Genomic DNA, 18381 nt, shown 5'->3' with positions numbered 1-18381 from the left:
GGGAAATCAACTAACTATAGATGTATGAGTCTATTTCTGGACTCTCAATTCTATTTCATTGATCCATATGTCTATCCTTATGCCAGTATCATACTGTCTTTATTATTGTAGCTTTCAAATAAGCTACAACTTACTTTTATTCCAGCTTTGTTCTTTTTTAATATTGCTTTAATTATTTTGGAGTAGGTTTCCTTCTATTCCTAGTTTGTTGAGATTTTTTTGTCATGAAAGAGTGTTGGATTTTGTCAAATGCTTTTTCTGTGTCTATTGAGATGACTACATGATTTTTTGTGCTTTGTTCTATTAATATGGTGTATTGCATTGGTTGATTTTTTGAATGTTAAACCAATCTTACATTCTTGGGATAAACCCCACTTGGTCATGGTGTATAATCGTTTTTATATGTTGCTGGATTAGGTTCATTAGTATTTTGTTGAGAATTTCTATGTATATATTCATAAGGGAGTTGGTCTGTAATTTTGTTTTCTTGTGATATCTGGTTTTGGTATCAGGGTAATACTGTCCTCATAGGATGAGTTGGGAAGTGTTCTCTGCTATGCTGTTGAAATGAAAGATTGGTGCTTACAGAAAAATTCTTCTTGAAGCACTGGTGGAATTCACTAGTGAAGCCATCTAGTCCTGAGCTTTTCTTTGTAGAAATTATATATTTTAATTTTTTATTAATTCAACATCTTTACTTGTTATAGTTTTATTAGATTTTCTAATTCTTCTTGAGTACATTTCAGTACTTTGTGTCTTTCTAGAGATTTGTCCATTTCATCTAGGTTATTGAATTTGTTGTACAATTATTCATAGTATTCCCTTACCATCTTATTTCTGTAAAGTTGGTAGTAACACTCTTTCATTCCTGATCTTAGTAACTTCAGTCTTCTCTCTTTTTTTTTCTTGGTAAGCTTAGCCAAAGGTTTATCAATTTTATTCATCTTTTCAAAGAACCTACTTTTGTTTTTGTTGATTTTCTCTATTGTTTTTCTGTTCTCAGTCTGTTTATTCCTCCTCTAATCTTTATTATGTCCTTCTATCTGCTTGCATATGTAGGTTTAGTGTGTTCTTCTTTTTCTAGTGTCTCAGATAGAAGGTGAAGTTACTGATTTGAAATCTTTTTTCTTTTTTTAATGTAGACATTTATAGCTGTAAATTATCTCCTGTACACTGCTTTAGCAGCATCCAGTGTGTTTTGGTATGCTGCATTTTGTTTTCATTCATCTCAAAATATTTTCTTATTTCCCTGTGATTTCTTCTTTGACTCATTGATTCTTTTTTTTTTTCATATAAGGATATTTTATCATTGACTCTTTAGCAGTATGTTGTTCTATTTCTAAATATTTATGAATTTCCCAAATTTCTTTTGTTATTCATTTCTAATTTCACTTCATTGTGATTGGAAAATACTTTTTATGATATCAATCTTTTAAAATTTATTGAGGCTTCTTTTAAGGTCTATTCTAAGAATGCTTCATCTGTGCTTGAGAAGAATGTCTATTCTGCTACTGTTGCTTAGTGTGCTCAGTAGATGTCTCTTAGGTCTAGTTGGTTCATAGTGTTGTTCAAGTCTCTTACTTCCTTGTTATTCTTCTGCCTAGTTGTTCTATCTGTTATTGAAAGCACAGTGTTGAAGATTCCAACCACTATTGTTGAATTATCTATTCTCCCTTCAGTTCTAAGTTTTTGCTTCACACATTTTGGGGCTCTGTGGTTAAGTGCCATATGTTTGTAACTGTTATTTTTTTTTTGATGGTTCATTCCTTTTACCATTTAAAATATCCTTCTTTGTCTTTATCAACTTTATTTTTCTTAAACTCTATTTTGTCTAATATTAATATAGCCACTGAAACTCTCTTTTGGTTGCTGTTTGCACGGTATGTATTTTTTCCATCTTTTTGCTTATTTATTTATTTTTATACAGCAAGTTCTTATTATCAATTTTATACACATCGGTGTATATATGTGAATCCCAATCGCCCAGTTCATCACACACTCTCCCACCCCACCGCGGCTTTCCCCGCTTGGTGTCCATACGTTTGTTCTCTACATCTGTGTCTAAAATTCTGCCCTGCAAACTGGTTCATCTGTACCATTTTTCTAGGTTCCATATATATGCGTTAATATACAATATTTGTTTTTCTCTTTCTGACTTACTTCACTCTGTATGACAGTCTCTAGATCCATCCATGTCTCAACAAATGACCCAATTTCGTTCCTTTGTATGTCTGAGTAATATTCCATTGTATATATGTGCCACATCTTCTTTATCCATTCATCTGTCGATGGACACTTAGGTTGCTTCAGTGACCTGGCTATTGTAAATAGTGGTGCAGTGAACATTGGGGTGCATGTGTCTTTTTGAATTATGGTTTTCTCTGGGTATATGCCCAGTAATGGGATTGCTGGATCATATGGTAATTCTCTTTTTAGTTTTTTAAGGAACCTCCATACTGTTCTCCACAGTGGCTGTGTCAATTTACATTCCCACCAACAGTGCAAGAGGGTTCCCTTTTCTCCACACCCTCTCCAGCATTTGTTGTTTGTAGATTTTCTGATGATGCCCATTCTAACTGGTGTGAGGTGATACCTCATTGTAGTTTTGATTTGCATTTCTCTAATAATTAGTGATGTTGAGCAGCTTTTCATGTGCTTCTTAGCCATCTGTATGTCTTCTTTGGTGAAATGTCTAATTAGGTCTTCTGCCCATTTTTGGATTGGGTTGTTTGTTTCTTTAATATTGAGCTGCATGAGCTGTTTATATGTTTTGGAGATTAATCCTTTGTCCATTGATTCGTTTGCAATTATTTTCTCCCATTCTGAGGGTTGTCTTTTAGTCTTGTTTATGGTTTCCTTTGCTGTGCAAAAGCTTTGAAGTTTCATTAGGTCCTATTTGTTTATTTTTGTTTTTATTTCCATTACTCTTGGAGGTGGATCAAAATTATCTTGCTGTGGTTTATGTCAAAGAGTGTTCTTCCCTATGTTTTCCTCTAAGAGTTTTATAGTGTCCAGTCTTACATTTAGGTTTTTAATCCATTTTGAGTTTATTTTTGTGTATGGTGTTAGGGAGTGTTCTAATTTCATTCTTTTACATGTGGCTGTCCAGTTTTCCCAGCACCACTTATTGAAGAGACAGTCTTTTCTCCATTGTATATCCTTGCCTCCTTTGTCATAGATTAGTTGACCATAGGTGCGTGGGTTTATCTCTGGGCTTTCTATCTTTTTCCATTGATCTATGTTTCTCTTTTTGTGCCAGTACCATATTGTGTTGATTACTGTAGCTTTATAGTATATTCTGAAGTCAGGGAGTCTGATTCCTACAGCTCCATTTTTTCCCTCAAGATTGCTTTGGCTATTCAGGGTCTTTTGTGTCTCCATACAAATTTTAAGATTTTTTGTTCTAGTTCTGTAAAAAATGCCATTGGTAATTTGATAGGGATTGCATTGAATCTATAGATTGCTTTGGGTAGTATAGTCATTTTCACAATATTGATTCTTCCAATCCAAGAACATGGTATAACTCTCCATCTGTTTGTATCCTCTTTAATTTCTTTCATCAGTGTCTTATAGTTTTCTGCATACAGGTCTTTTGTCTCCCTAGGTAGGCTTATTACTAGGTATTTTATTCTTTTTGTTGCAGTGGTAAATGGGAGTGTTTCCTTAATTTCTCTTTCAGATTTTTCATCATTAGTGTATAGGAATGCAAGAGATTTCTGTGCATTAATTTTGTATCCTGCTACTTTACCAAATTCATTGATTAGCTCTAGTAGTTTTCTGGTGGCATCTTTAGGATTCTCTATGTATAGTATCATGTCATCTGCAAAGAGTGACAGTTTTACTTCTTCTTTTCCGATTTATATTCCTTTTTTTTCTTTTTCTTCTCTGATTGCCGTGGCTAGGACTTCCAAAACTATGTTGAATAATAGTGGTGAGAGCAGACATCGTTGTCTTGTTCCTGATCTTAGAGGAAATGCTTTCAGTTTTTCACCATTGAGAATGATGTTTGCTGTGGGTTTGTCATATATGGGCTTTATTATGTTGAGGTAGGTTCCCTCTATGCCCACTTTCTGGAGAGTTTTTATCATAAATGGTGTTGAGTTTTGTCCAAAGCTTTCTCTGCATCTATTGAGATGATCATATGGTTTTTATTCTTCAATTTGTTAATATGGTGTATCACATTGATTGATTTGCATATATGGAAGAATCCTTGCATTTCTGGGATAAACCCCACTTCATAATGGTGTATGATCCTTTTAATGTGCTGTTGGATTCTGTTTGCTAGTATTTTGTTGAGGATTTTTGCATCTATATTCATCAGTGACACTGGTCTGTAATTTTCTTTTTTTGTAGTATCTTTGTCTGGTTTTGGTATCAGGGTGATGGTGGCCTCATAGAATGAGTTTGCGAGTGTTCCTTCCTCTGCAGTTTTTTGGAAGAGTTTGAGAAGAATGGGTGTTAGCTCTTCTGTAAATGTTTGATAGAATTCACCTGTGAAGCCATCTGGTTCTGGACTTTTGTTTGTTGGAAGATTTTTCATCATATTTTCAATTTCATTACTTGTGATTGGTGTGTTCATATTTTCTATTTCTTCCTGGTTCTATCTTGGAAGGTTATACCTTTTTAAGAATTTGTCCATTTCTTCCAGGCTGTCCATTTTATTGGCATAGAGTTGCTTGTAGTAGTCTCTTAGGATGCTTTGTAATTCTGTGGTGTCTGTTGTAACTTCTCCTTTTTCATTTCTAATTTTATTGATTTGAGTCCTCTCCCTCTTTTTCTTGATGAGTCTGGCTAATGGTTTATCTGTTTTGTTTATCTTCTCAAAGAACCAGCTTTTAGTTTTATTGATCTTTGCTATTGTTTTCTTTGTTTCTATTTCATTTGTTTCTGCTCTGATCTTTATGTTTTCTTTCCTTCTGCTAACTTTGGGTTTTGTTTGTTCTTTTTTCTCTAGTTCCTTTAGGTGTAAGTTTAGATTGTTTATTTGAGATTTTTCTTGTTTCTTGAGGTAGGCTTGTATAGCTATAAACTTCCCTCTTAGAACTGCTTTTGCTGCATCCCATAGGTTTAGGATCATCGTGTTTTCATTGTTATTTGTCTCTAGGTATTATTTGAGTTCCTCTTGGATTTCTTTAGTGATCTCTTGGTTATTTAGTGATGTATTTTTAGCCTGCATGTGTTTGTGTTTTTTATGTGTTTTCCCCTGTAATTCATTTCTAATCTCATAGCATTGTGGTCAGAAAAGATGCTTGATATGATTTCAGTTTTCTTAAATTTACTGAGGCTTGATTTGTGACCCAAGATGTGATCTATCCTGGAGAATGTTCCGTGTGCACTTGAGAATAAAGTGTAATCTGCTGTTATTGGATGGAGTGTCTTATAAATATGAATTAAATCTTTATGGTCTATTGTGTCATTTAAAGCTTTTGTTTCCTTATTTATTTTCATTTTGGATGATCTGTCCTTTTTTGCAAGTGTGGTGTTAAAGTCCCCCACTATTATTGTGTTACTGTCAAATTCCTCTTTTAAAGCTTTTAGCAGTTGCCTTATGTATTGAGGTGCTCCTATGTTCGGTGCATATATATTTATAATTGTTATATCTTCTTCTTGGATTGATCATTTGATCATTATGTAGTTTCCTTCCTTGTGTCTTGTAACATTCTTTATTTTAAAGTCTATTTTATCTGATATGAGTATTCCTATTCCAGCTTTCTTTTGATTTCCATTTGCATGGAATATCTTTTTCCATCCCCTCACTTTCAGTCTGAATGTGTCCCTAGGTCTAAAGTGGGTCTCTTGTAGACAGCATATATATGGGTCTTGTGTTTGTATCCATTCAGCAATCCTGTGTCTTTTGGTTGGAGCATTTAATCCGTTCATGTTTAAGGTAATTATCGATATGTATGTTCCTATGGCTATTTTCTTAATTTTTTGGGGTTTGTTTTTGTAGGTCCTTTTCTTCTTTTGTGTTTCCGACTTAGAGAAGTTCCTTTAGCATTTGCTGTAGAGCTGGTTTGGTGGTGCTGAATTCTCTTAGCTTTTGTTTGTCTGTAAAGCTTTTGATTTCTCCATTGAATCTGAATGAGATCCTTGCTGGGTAGAGTAATCTGGTTGCAGGTTCTTCCCTGTCATCACTTTAAGTATATCATGCCACTGCCTTCTGGCTTGTAGAGTTTCTGCTGAGAAGTCAGCTGTTAACCTTCTGGGAGTTCCCTTGTATGTTATTTATCATTTTTCCCTTGCTCTTTTAATAATTTTTCTTTGTCTTTAAATTTTGCCAATTTGATTACTATGTGTCTTGGTGTGTTTCTCCTTGGGTTTATCCTGTATGGGACTCTCTATGTTTCCTGGAAATGGGTGGCTATATCCTTTCCCATGTTAGGGAAGTTTTCGACTACAGTCTCTTCAGATATTTTCTCTGATCCTTTCTCTCTCTCTTCTCCTTCTGGGACCCCTATAATGCGAATGTTGTTGTGTGTAATGTTGTCCCAGAGGTCTCTTAGGCTGTCTTCATTTCTTTTCATTCTTTTTTCTTTATTCTGTTCCACAGCAGTGAATTCCACCATTCTGTCTTCCAGGTCACTTATATGTTCTTCTGCTTCAGTTATTCTGCTATTGGTTCCTTCTAGTGTAGTTTTCATTTCAGTTATTGTATTGTTCATCTCTATTTGTTTGTTCTTTAATTCTTCTAGATCTTTGTTAAACATTTCTTGCATCTTCTCCTTCTTTGCCTCCATTCTTTTTCAGAGGTCCTGATTCATCTTCACTATCATCATTCTGAATTGTTTTTCCTGAAGGTTGCCTATTTCCACTTCTTTTAGTTGTTTTTCTGGGGTTTTATCTTGTTCCTTCATCTGGTACATAGCCCTCTGCCTTTTCATCTTGTCTGTCTTTCTGTGAATGTGGTTTTTGTTCCACAGGCTGCAGGATTGTAGTTCTTCTTGCTTCTGCTGTCTGCCCTCTATCTTTATGCTTTTAACCTGTTTGTGTCTTTGAACCTAAAGTGTGTCTCTTGTAGACAGCATATAGTTGGATCATGTTAGTTTTATCTGTTTCACTAATCTCTGCCTTTTTTTTTTTTTTTTATGGCTGTGTTGGCTCTTCATTTCTGTGCGATGGCTTTCCATAGTTGCGGCAAGTGGGGACCATCCCTCATCACGGTGCGCGGGCCTCTCACTATTGCGGCCTCTCCCGCTGCGGAGCACAGACTCCAAATGCGCAGGCTCAGTAATTGTGGCTCACGGGGCCAGCCGCTCCGGGGCATGCGGAATCTTCCCAGACCAGGGCTCGAACCCGTGTGCCCTGCATTGGCAGGCAGACTCTCAACCACTGTGGCACCAGGGAAGCCCCTAATCTCTGCCTTTTGTTTGCAGAGTTTAATTCATTTATACTTAAAGTAATTACTCATAAAGTAAGATTTACATCTACCTTTTTTCTTATTTGTTTTCTCTATGTCATGTCTTTTTGTCCCTCTATTTCTCCATTTCTGCCTTCTTTTTTGGTAAACAGATACTTTTCAATGTGCCATTTAAATTATCTTGTCATTTCTTTTACTATCTTTTTTTCAATGCTTTTCTTAGTCATTGCCCTGGGGATTACAATTAACGTCTTAACTTATAACAATCTAATTTGGATTAATACTAATTTAATTTCTATAGTACACAAAACTTTGCTCCTATATAGTTCTCCCTCCATTTGTGTTATTATTGTCTTAAAAAGTATATTTTTTTTACATTATAACCTTTTAATGAAGTTTTAAAGTTGTTTCATTATGCCATTAAGTGAGATAGGAGAGAAAAAAGGATTACAAACGAAAAATACATTTATACTGTCTTCTGTATTTATTATAGGGTAAGCTTTATCAGTGCTCTGCATTTCTTCATGTGGATTCAGATTACTCTCTAGTGTCCTTTTATTTCAGCCTGAAGGACTATCTTTAGTATTTCTCATAGGGCAAGTCTACTGGCAATGAATTTTCTCAGTTTTTGTTTATCTGAGAATGTCTTAACCTCTCCTTTATTTTTGAAGTGTAATTTTGCTGGATCTATAGTTCTTGGTTGACAGTCTTTTTCTTTGATCACTTTGAATATGTCATTCAACTGCCTTCTGGCTTCCATGGTTTCTGATCATGGAGCTATTGATCTTACTGAGGAACATTTGTATGTGATGAGTCACGTCTCTTGCTGTTTTCAAGCTTCTCTCCTTGTCACTGTCTTTCAACAGTTTGTTAATGATGTGTCTAGGTGTGGATCACTTTGAGTTTATGGTACTTGGATTTTGTTGAGCTTTTTGAATGTATAGATTAATGTTTATTTTAATCAAATATGTGAAGTTTTCTACCATATTTCTTCAAATATTCTTTCTGCTCCTTTTCTTTGTCTCCTCTCTTTCTGAGAGTCCCATTATGGATATGTTTATATGCTTAATAATGTCTCACATATCTCTGAGACTCTGTTTTCCTTCATTTTTTTGTTCCTAAGACCAGATAGTCTCTATCTTCAATTAACCTATTTGCAAGGTCAGTGATTCTGGCTTCTGGCTTCTGAAAACTGCTGTTGAGCCCTCTTAGTGATTTTTTCATTTAGTTATTATTCTTTTTAATTCCAGAATTTCTATTTGGTTCTTTTTTATAATTTCCATCACTTTATTGATATTCTATATTTGGTGAGACATTGTTATCATATTCTCCTTTAGTTTTTTGGAGGGAACGGGGTATGGTTCCCTTTAGTATTTTGAACATATTTATATTGGCTCATTTAAAGTCTTTGTCTAGTAAGTCCAACATCTGGGCTTACTTGGAGACAGTCATCTGCTTTTTCCTGTATAGTTTCCTATTTCTTTGTCTCTCTCTCTCTCCCTCTGTCTCTCTCTCTCTGTTTTGGTTGAAACCTGAATAATTTAAATAATATAATGTGGAAACTCTGGAAATAAAATCTACTCCTTACCCACTCCATCCAGAGTTTGTGGTTGTTTCTATTTGTTTCTGTTGTTGTTTCTGCTGTTTGTTGTTTCATGACTTTCATGAACTATCTTTGTTGTGTGTGGCAACTGAATTCTCTGCATAGTTAGGTAGTTTGCCAGCTAATGACTGGACCGAGATTTTCTTAAAAACAAACAAACAAAAAACTTGAACCAATAAGTCTTCCAGCCTTGCTGAGGGGATCTGTGTTCACGTGGGGCATACTTTCAATTCTCTGACAGGAAGTTTACTTAGCTTTTACTTTCTGCTTTCGTAGAACTTTAAGGTCAACCAGAGGTGGGAGATTAGGGCCTTCTCAGGTCTTTCCTGGGCATAAATACAACTCTAGATTTCCAGGAATATGTCAGAACTTTTCAAACCTCCCCAGGAATATCTTATTCCTGCACTTCTTCTTTTAAGTTTTCTGGTCAGTTTCTTGTTAGGTGTAACTGTTTTCCTGCCTAAGGCAGTTGTGATGTTAAACAGTTGCTGCTGTTTTGTGTTTTTTTTCCACAGATACCTGGGGATAAAGGCTGTTCTTAGTGAGCAAGCTCCAAGTCAGGTTAAATAAAGGAAAGCTCTATGAGTGGAGGTTTCCGTGGAACTGCCAAACATGTCAAATAATGACAGTTCTGTGGGGATAGGATTTTGGAGGGCTCCAAACCCATTCTTCTTCTGCCAGTGGCTGCTTGCCTGCTAGTTTTCACAGCTAGCATGGTTATGAATCTGTTGGTTTTCACCACTACCCCAGAGCTAGGGAGAGGGAGATGACAATAAGGTAAGTTAAAATGCCACACAACATACTGCCCTTACAGAAATTGAACTGTTTTTCTTGAATAAACACTCCTTGGATTTTTGTAAGCCTCTCTTTAATTTCCAGGGTTTTCAAAAAGTTGATTTTTGACAATTTTTGCTAGTATTCTCATGCTTTTATGGAGGAACAGATTTTTAGTGGGCTTTACTGTGCCAGTTTGGAAGGTCTGTCGTCTTCTTACCTTCTTTTAAATTTCTCTATTACCTAGAGTAATAGGGAATGTTAGACAAACTTACACACTGATGTAAGACAGAATACTCCCACAGTATGTCATGAATACATTTTCTTTCTTTTACTTTCTTCTTCATGGATCTTCTTTCTTTGACTGTACCTCTGCTAGGAAGCATATGACAGGAGTTTTTGTAGAAATAGAAACGTGATACTTATTCTGATTTCAAGGAAATGAAGAAAATCTTTAAAACATTAAACATGAAAACAGCACTGTCACCACCATGACCAGTCATCTTGGAACATAAGATTTCTTTTGTTGTGTAACTTCCTTTAAACAGGAACCTTAGGACATTCTTTTTGACTGTCTGTTGTGGCAAATTCAGGGCTGCTGAAGCTTATTATGCCAGTATTTAATGTTGCTAATTGAAGAATGAAAGATCCAGATGGCCCAACTCCCTTTCGGTTGTTTCGCAAGGAGGTATTTCAGCAGGTCTGAATTAGTTTAATGGAAGACAGATTGGTACCCGAGACTAAGCTCTGGTACCAAGGCCTCTTCTTTATCAGGAAGCTCCATTGTTACATAGTCACCTAGATATTTCCTAGCCCCTTTCCCTAAAAATATAAAGAGTGTCATTAGAATGGAGTGTTTACACACTGACCTGAGCAGGGATAGTATCACTTTGATATTTTTAGGCTTATATGGCCCCCAATCCCCCAAATAACCCTATTTTATAAATACCCTCCATGGCACTAGTAATGTATGTGTCTACACCTGGTTTGCCTGATGCTAATTATAAGAACTAAACATCAATGAAGGAGAGGAAATATTTGTAACAAAGTTTTGTATCTTCCAAAATCTTAGGAAACTCAAGTAGACATATTTCCCAAGCATCTAACTTTCACCTCTTAAATACATTTAATTTCTTTTTTCTACCTTTGAACATGAAGACTCAAATGAAAGACAAACCCTCTCATTATCCCTATTTATTTCAGGCCAGTGGGCTTGTCACTCTAGTAAAACTGTCACAGAGGAGAATTAAAGCTATACAAATATCCCATGAACAACAAGGCGCATGAATAAGTACTGAGATCAAACATAAGGAAGTAGCTTTGTAGGTCAGCTGTCCCTTAGATTGATGGCACACAGTAAATGGAATCATGGGAACTCAGAATTCTTAACGATTGGTTTTTATGCTTGGCTCTCTCATTTTTGTAGGTCTCTCATTTAACATGCCTTAGTTAATATTTTAACACATTGAGTCTTTTATTTCTTACTGTGTAGACATATGCCCAGGACCTGTGGGAAGGTATGCCCTCAATCCAGAGCAGATGGGTGGAGGTGCCCACAGCAGCCCCAAAGAGAGATCGGGGAGGGCTACTTGACCCATCTAGAAGGATAGAATTTTACCTCTGTCCTTTATTATCATAGCACATTTTTTCTTCAAATCTGACAACAATGCCACAGCCAAAAACAGTAACATCTCTCCTGCCCCAGTAGATAAGCAGTTAAACAGAACATGTCTCACCTAGTGTTTTTCATAAAAGAAAAATCTGTGGCCTACAAGGAACTGATACTTATTGAGAACTTTCTATGTGTCATGCATTCTTCAACATTATATTATTGTATCCTCAAAACAGCCCTGTAAAATGGGCTATCTTTCCCCTATTTTCTATTATGGAAACTAACAGGCAGAGTTAAAATTTTATCTGTAGTTTCACAGCAAGGAAATGTTGGGCCAAGATACAAAGAAAACAAAAACAAAACCCCAAAAACCCAGCTTTGCTCAGCTGTGAAACCAAGCAGTTGTCACCACATGGTGCTAAATTGTAGACACCAACCACTCACCGTAATGCCATATGACACCCATCTGAGAGGCACAAGACACTTCCCAAAGTGACACCAACTCCTAGGGGTGATAAATTTCATCACTCTAATTGTACAGCTTGAGGAAATGAAGTATAGAAAATGTATTATTTGGTTTCCACGTCTTCATTTCTGATAACACAATGCTTGAAATGAGAGAAATACGCGTGTGATGAAGTGTCCTCAGGCAAGACCTTAAAGGCAAGTCATTTAACAGGTCCAGGTCATGATAAAATTCAGGAAGGTGTGGAAATTAGAGCATCTTCCTCTCCCACCACAGTATAAGAACTGACAGGCTGGTTCTACTCGCTAACTACATTCTCTCCCATTACCTTTTATGTCTGAAAGACTTATTTGGTAACCTTCAAAGATATACTGAAGCCAGTAGGAAATTATTAATGTCCTAGACTTAGATGTTTGAGATTCTCCTGCTGGGGTCCTAGCTTTAAGTCCCAGTGATATTGACTTAGTTCCTTAATCTCCTAATTGAAAGACAACTTCAAATAATGTTGCACAGCTTGAAGCTTCAGGAAGGACCCAGGGATAGGCAGGCTTACTTGAGAAGAAGAAGTAAGGAGGGGAATATATCTTTGTGAACCAAAGTTCAGACTGACCTCTAGTCAATGAAGCAAGATGGAAAATAGTACCAGGCATAGCATGTAGATAAAAAAATCATTTTTTGCTTACAAAGCATGAAAAAGAAATATCTGTCCTAAAGAATTTTTGGAGTTCCTGACTCTTCGCCTCTCTGAATCCTACCCCCCTTGGATAATATTCACACTATCGAGGTCAATTGACAATCAATCATTCCCTGAAAATGAGAAAATAGATTGTGTCTATGTTGAAACTTCTGTTCCTTACCCAATGATCTATTTTTAGTTAATGGTCACAGTTTTTATTAATGATTGTTAGCACATCAAGGAGAGTGTATTAGTTCAGTCTTGAAAATGTTAAGTTTGAGGTGCCTGTGGGTAACCAGGAGGAAGTGTCCAGAAAGGGCTTGGATGCATATGTAGGGAACTCAGGACTCAGTGGGCTCCTGACACCCGTGCAGGAATCATCAGTAGTATAAATGTGGTTGTGTTTGTGTATGGAGCCACACAATATACAGGTTGGCCTCTTCCGTTTTAGCCTTATTCATCACTGCTACCATTTAGCCTAAGTTTTAGCTGTACTATTCGTCATATCAACACAGAAAACCTCACACTTCTAAAGCTTTACTCTTGCTGTGGTTTTGTCTGAATTGTTTTTACCTTCTTCCTCTGCCAGATGAGTTCATTCTTATCCTACAAAGATCAGCTTATACCAACTTCCTTTGCGAAGTAGTTCCCAAATACCATTCCCAGCCCAAACAGAACTGGCCCTTCTCTCCATTGCCGTAATGTCTTGTACATCCTTCCTTAGGACGTCACAATCCATTGTCATTGTTTGTGAGCTCCCTGAAGGTGGGGCCCCTTTTGCTCCTGTCTATACCTCTTTCTGTACGTATATACATATATCTAAGGATGGTCAGGGCTGAGCTGACCAACTCCTTTCAGCAAAAAGGAAAAGACCCTTTTTAATTGCTTCATGCAAGATTCACCCACTACTTTCCAGCATTTTGTAGGGGCCCAACCAATGGTTATTCTTGAAAAAGTGAAGTCTTGGGAGTCCCTAGTGAAAACTAGAGTGAACTCTAGTGTTGAGAACAAAACCGTCAATACAGACACAGTCTAATGATTAATATTATTTTCTTCAGATATTTTGTCTTCTAATTTAGAGACTTGTTTTGAGAATTCTAAAAAATAGTCTTAAGTTTATTTTCATACAATTTTCTGTGTTTGAACCTTTAGCTAAGGTAGGTTTTTCAGACAATTGAAGATGGCAAAGTTCCTGCTCCCTGGGGTATTTTATTTTGTCTAGTTTTGTTTTACTTGTATCGATTTCTCTCCTATGCTGCTCTGCACCTTGTCGACCCGAGGTTTATATCTATCTCACTGGCCCTTATTTCAGGGACAGCCACATTTCAGGAACTATGTGTTTTCTGTAATAGGGCAATTCTCTTTTATCCCTCCACAGTCAATATATTTAAGCTCATGAAATTCTCTTTGAAGTCAGTATGAGTCTCACACTTGGAAGCAAGATACCACTGAGGAAAAGGAATCAAACTGTAGCTCTTTACAGGAAACTCACTTAAAAACCCACATCTTCATATGCACCTGGTTCTAGTAAAATACAAGCTGAAGGATTACTTTACAATATGCTTGTTATTTTAAACTAATCTTGATCTTAAGGAGGTCTACTTTTTAAACAGTTAAAATAACCTAACTGGTCATTTTGCAGTCATGCACATGGCAGCTAAGATCCACTGAGCTGACATGATCTCATCTGCACTCACAGGCTGTGGAGTAATCAAATTATTGATGTGTTTCCAAACTGCAGTGACTCTCCCTAGGTTGATTATGGCTCAAATTGAAAACCTTAGTGTTGAATTTATTGACCTTTGATATCTCTGGTCATATTTTGGGGGCTCTAGAAAATTGGTTAATTCAATTTGGGATATTAATTTAAGCTTTCAAAAACCTATTTAAGGGCTTCCCTGGTGACGCAGTGGTTGGGGGTCCGCCTGCCGATGCAGGGGACGCGGGTTCGTGCCCTAGTCCAGGAGGATCCCATGTGCCGCGGAGCGGCTGGGCCCATGAGCCATGGCCACTGAGCCTGCGCGTCCGGAGCCTGTGCTCTGCAATGGGAGAGGCCACAGCAGTGAGAGGCCCGCGTACCGCAAAAAACAAACAAACAAAAAACCCTATTTTTAAAAAAGAGCTATTAGGAACTATTAATCCTGAGCCTCATTGGTGGGAACAGGATCCAGAATGAAGGAGGTGGTCATCCCACCTCTATGCTGCTCAGACCCCACGGCCAAGACTGTTCCGGACTGGCTTTCATACGCAAGAGGGCTATTAACCATCTCGGACGCATCTAGGACTGGGAGGATGAGAATAAGGAAGCTATGCCACAAAGGGAGTAGCTGAAGGAATTGGAGATAAGTTAAAAAGAATGATCTCAGGTGGAGGATTATAGGGAACATGTTAATTATTGTCGAATATTTCAAGGGCTGTCAGTTAATTAGAGCCATGCTCTGTGGCTGCAAACCATGGGACTGGGAGCAAAAGATGGTGATTATTGGAAAGTAGATTGAGCTGCCACAAAATGGCATGGAATATTTTTGTAGGTAATGAGTTCCCTGTCACTAAAGGCATTCAGTTTGATATTGATGTCCATTTGTCATGTGTGTTGAAGAAGAGATTGAAGCAGAGCCATTTTCAGCCCTTACAGTGTCTCTGTGAGATAGGAAAAAGGTACTCCCTCTAGATGGATGCAGCTCTAAACCAATGTGCGCAACTAGGCTAGATTTCAGCCCCATTCATTCCTTTGACAGGGCACCCCTGTACAGGGCAGAACCTGCATAATATACATAGCTATGTCCATGATCTTACCATGTTCTATTCCAACAGCAGTCAGTCAAAGGGAGTAAACCACACAGAATAAAAGGGCCCTCGTAAATCAGGAGGAGTTGACCTATAGGACCTTTATGAAAGAACTGATCCTTTAAGCTAGATGTGTCCCTCAAGAAGTAGAAATAATTTGGGCCTTTTCCTTTGTGATTAAACCCACAACACCACATTGCTGAAATGTCCAAAGGGGTACTGTCACATGCAGAATTTACTTTAGAAGTTGTTAAAAAGTTGATACTTAAAAAAAATGTTTGCTATGGGCTAGATAATATGATAAGTACTTTCATAAATTATTACCTTAATCTGCACAATAACTAAGTAGTAGTATTATACCCATTTTACAGATGAAATGTAAGTAACTTGTCTGAGAGTACTTTGCTTGGAAGTGGCAAGAGAGTCATGTAAGTCAGTGTGTCTGACTCTGAAACCCATAGTCTTAATCATAAAACAAAATTACCTTTTTTTTTTTTTTTAAAGAAAAGGATCAAGGTTTTGAAAGCTCTAACTCAGTGTCATGATTCTGCATTCCAGAATCATGGAAGGTTGAATGGTACAAAGGCCAGAATGTGATATAAATACTTAGACTGACAAATCAACCTTGCTGTCTCTCTAACCATCCTGTCCCCCTGGGCCTTAATTTATGTACCTAGGCAAGATTAAACTGAGGGAAATGGAGGGGTGGTTTTCAGAAAATCTGTTTGCACTGTTGCAGCTTTAGGTCAGTTCAAATCTCATCTCCTCTCTGAAGCCTTAGCCTCACCTGAAGCCTTAGCCCCACCTGCAGTTGTTTCTCCCTCCCTATACTTCTTCCTCATTCATGATTGGCACAATTGGCTTGGCAACTAGCCAACACAGCCATGTGACAAATTTTTTATTTGAAATTTGAACTGGGTATTTGAGTCGTGCGTTGTTTAATGTCAGCGTGTTTATTTCTCACCTCCCGGACTAGGTGGCAAGCTCCCGAGGGCAGAGACCATAGCTTGTACTTTCTAGAAGCCACCTCAGCAGTGCCTGTAGCCCAGGGCTGATGCTTTTGCATTGTCTACAGTTTGGAGTGATTTCAGTATATGTGCAGCATTGTCTACAGTTTGGAGTGATTTCAGTACATGTGCATGGCACTAAGCCAGATTCTGAGCAGCTCTAGATCTAGAAGGAGTCTTTCAGGAGCCCCTGCTCAGTAAGTGTTTCCATCATCATCTTTGAGGATTCTGTAAGTAGGGACCTAAAGCTCTGGATTGTCAAATCCAGTGTTTTGTCCTCCTTCTTCCTTGACTGCAGCCTGAGGCTGAAGTGTTTGTTACCTGCAGCCTCTCCCTGAAACCCTCTGTAATGTTGACTGGCCTCCCTTCTTTTTAGTGAAAACCTACTCTTCTTGCTCTATTCCTACCCATCGACTCCTTCCCAGAGAGGCAACAAGGTAAACAGAAGTGGAGTCACACTTTGGAGTCACACTTTAGCTGAAAATCCTATTTCCACTTGGGAAAGTCATTTAGCATCTCTGAGCCTCAGTTTTCTGATCTGTAAAATGTAGAGAATTGTACTCATAGGATTTAGGTGAGGACAAAACAAACTAGTTAGGTAAGCATCCAGCTTCCCTTCGCTCACCGTGGGTGATGATTAATTTGTTTTCCCTTTTTTCTTTCTCCTCTTTATTACTGCCTTTCTTCTTCCTTCCCCTACAGATTTACCTATATATTCTCTCCCTGAGTGATCTCATCCATTCCCTATCTTCCCTATCTTTATTCCCTATCTTCCCTGAAGATAGCCCCAACTCTGTATCAGTATTTTCAGTCCTGAAGACTTGATATGGGCTCTGGTCCTGGATTTTCAACAATGAATAACGTGTTCCAGGCTCACAGAATGTCTGTTATCTTCTTCCATCTCCCCAATCCTCTAAACAACTCCCTTCTGCCAGTAGTGCCACAGGCATACAGCAGCAAAATGTAAGCCATTGCTGCCTGTCCACCAAGCCCTGTGGAATCGTCTGCAGTACCTCCTGAGTGGCCAGCATCGTCACCTCCCACTGCACAACTTAACTGGTCTGCCAGGACCTCTCCCCACCTTCAGCCTCTCTTAGCCAGTTCTTCTTGCTCATTCTCCCTGGATTAAGTTTCCTAAGGTCACAGCTCAAGTCCTGTCACTTCCCTGCTCAATACTCTTACATCACTCCCCATTGCCTATAACATAGGTCTCAGCTCCTTGGTCAAAGCCTCCACCTTTGGGCTCTGACCTCCTGTTCAGTCTTATTCCCCACAGTATGCGTCCCGTGCTCCAAGGCGATTAATCCATGTTCCAAGAACACACCCTTGTACTCTGCTGCTTCATGTCCTTTGTTCCTGCTCTTTCCTCCTCCATGGGTGCCTTCTTCCTCACCCTTCCAATCTCTCCTTGCTGAACTCTTGCCCATCCTGAGACCCACTTAAAGGTTTTTGACACTTGTTGATAAAGCTGCTTCCTTCCTTAGTTCTTGGTTACCCCTCCTCAGCCTCCCCCACCCCAGCGTTTCTTTCGCAGGTTCCCTCCCTGGCTCGTCCCCAGGGTCCTGCACAGCTCTTCTTCCCACCACACACCAGGTCAGCATTTTCCACATTGTTTCATCACAGAAGAGATGTAGACAAAACCTGTGGTACACAGGCAGCGCAGAATGAATCAATAGCTTGATTAATCACTGCAAGAAATCATCAGCATTGAATGATTTTATAAGCTGACAAGTGACTTCATTAAGTTGGAACCTCATATCAGGAGCGCTGTTATGTTTCTTCCTGTATTTTGCTTTCATTACAGCACAATGTAAAATTTCACTTCTCACAGGTAGAGTACAGCAAAGAGAAAATAAAACGTGGACTTTTTTGTTGTTCCTTTGTTTGTTTGAGAAAATAAAGGCTTCATCTTCTCTTTGAAGTCCTCAGTCTTTTTCCTTCTTTGACTTAGCCATCATCTGAGAAATTCAAGACTCTGCTTTTTATTAACACTTCCATCTTCAGCCAGAGATCCATAGGGAATACGTTTATGTACCAGTAACGTTTAATATGCAATAAGGGCTGAATAACCTCACAAATATATGTTGAATTTATCAGAC

The 18381-nt window shown here is 38.0% G+C and overlaps 1 protein-coding gene across 7 annotated transcripts in view; it reads left to right on the top strand.

Moving 5' to 3' along the window:
• PDE11A (phosphodiesterase 11A) overlaps window positions 1-18381 on the top strand; it is a 466258-nt gene that overhangs the window by 244771 nt on the left and 203106 nt on the right. The gene's annotated exons all lie outside the window — the stretch shown is intronic.

Source organism: Stenella coeruleoalba (genome assembly GCF_951394435.1).
Source record: "Stenella coeruleoalba genome assembly, chromosome: 6".
In the NCBI taxonomy this organism is placed as follows: Eukaryota; Metazoa; Chordata; class Mammalia; order Artiodactyla; family Delphinidae; genus Stenella; species Stenella coeruleoalba.
This window is presented reverse-complemented; position numbering and strand designations above follow the sequence as displayed.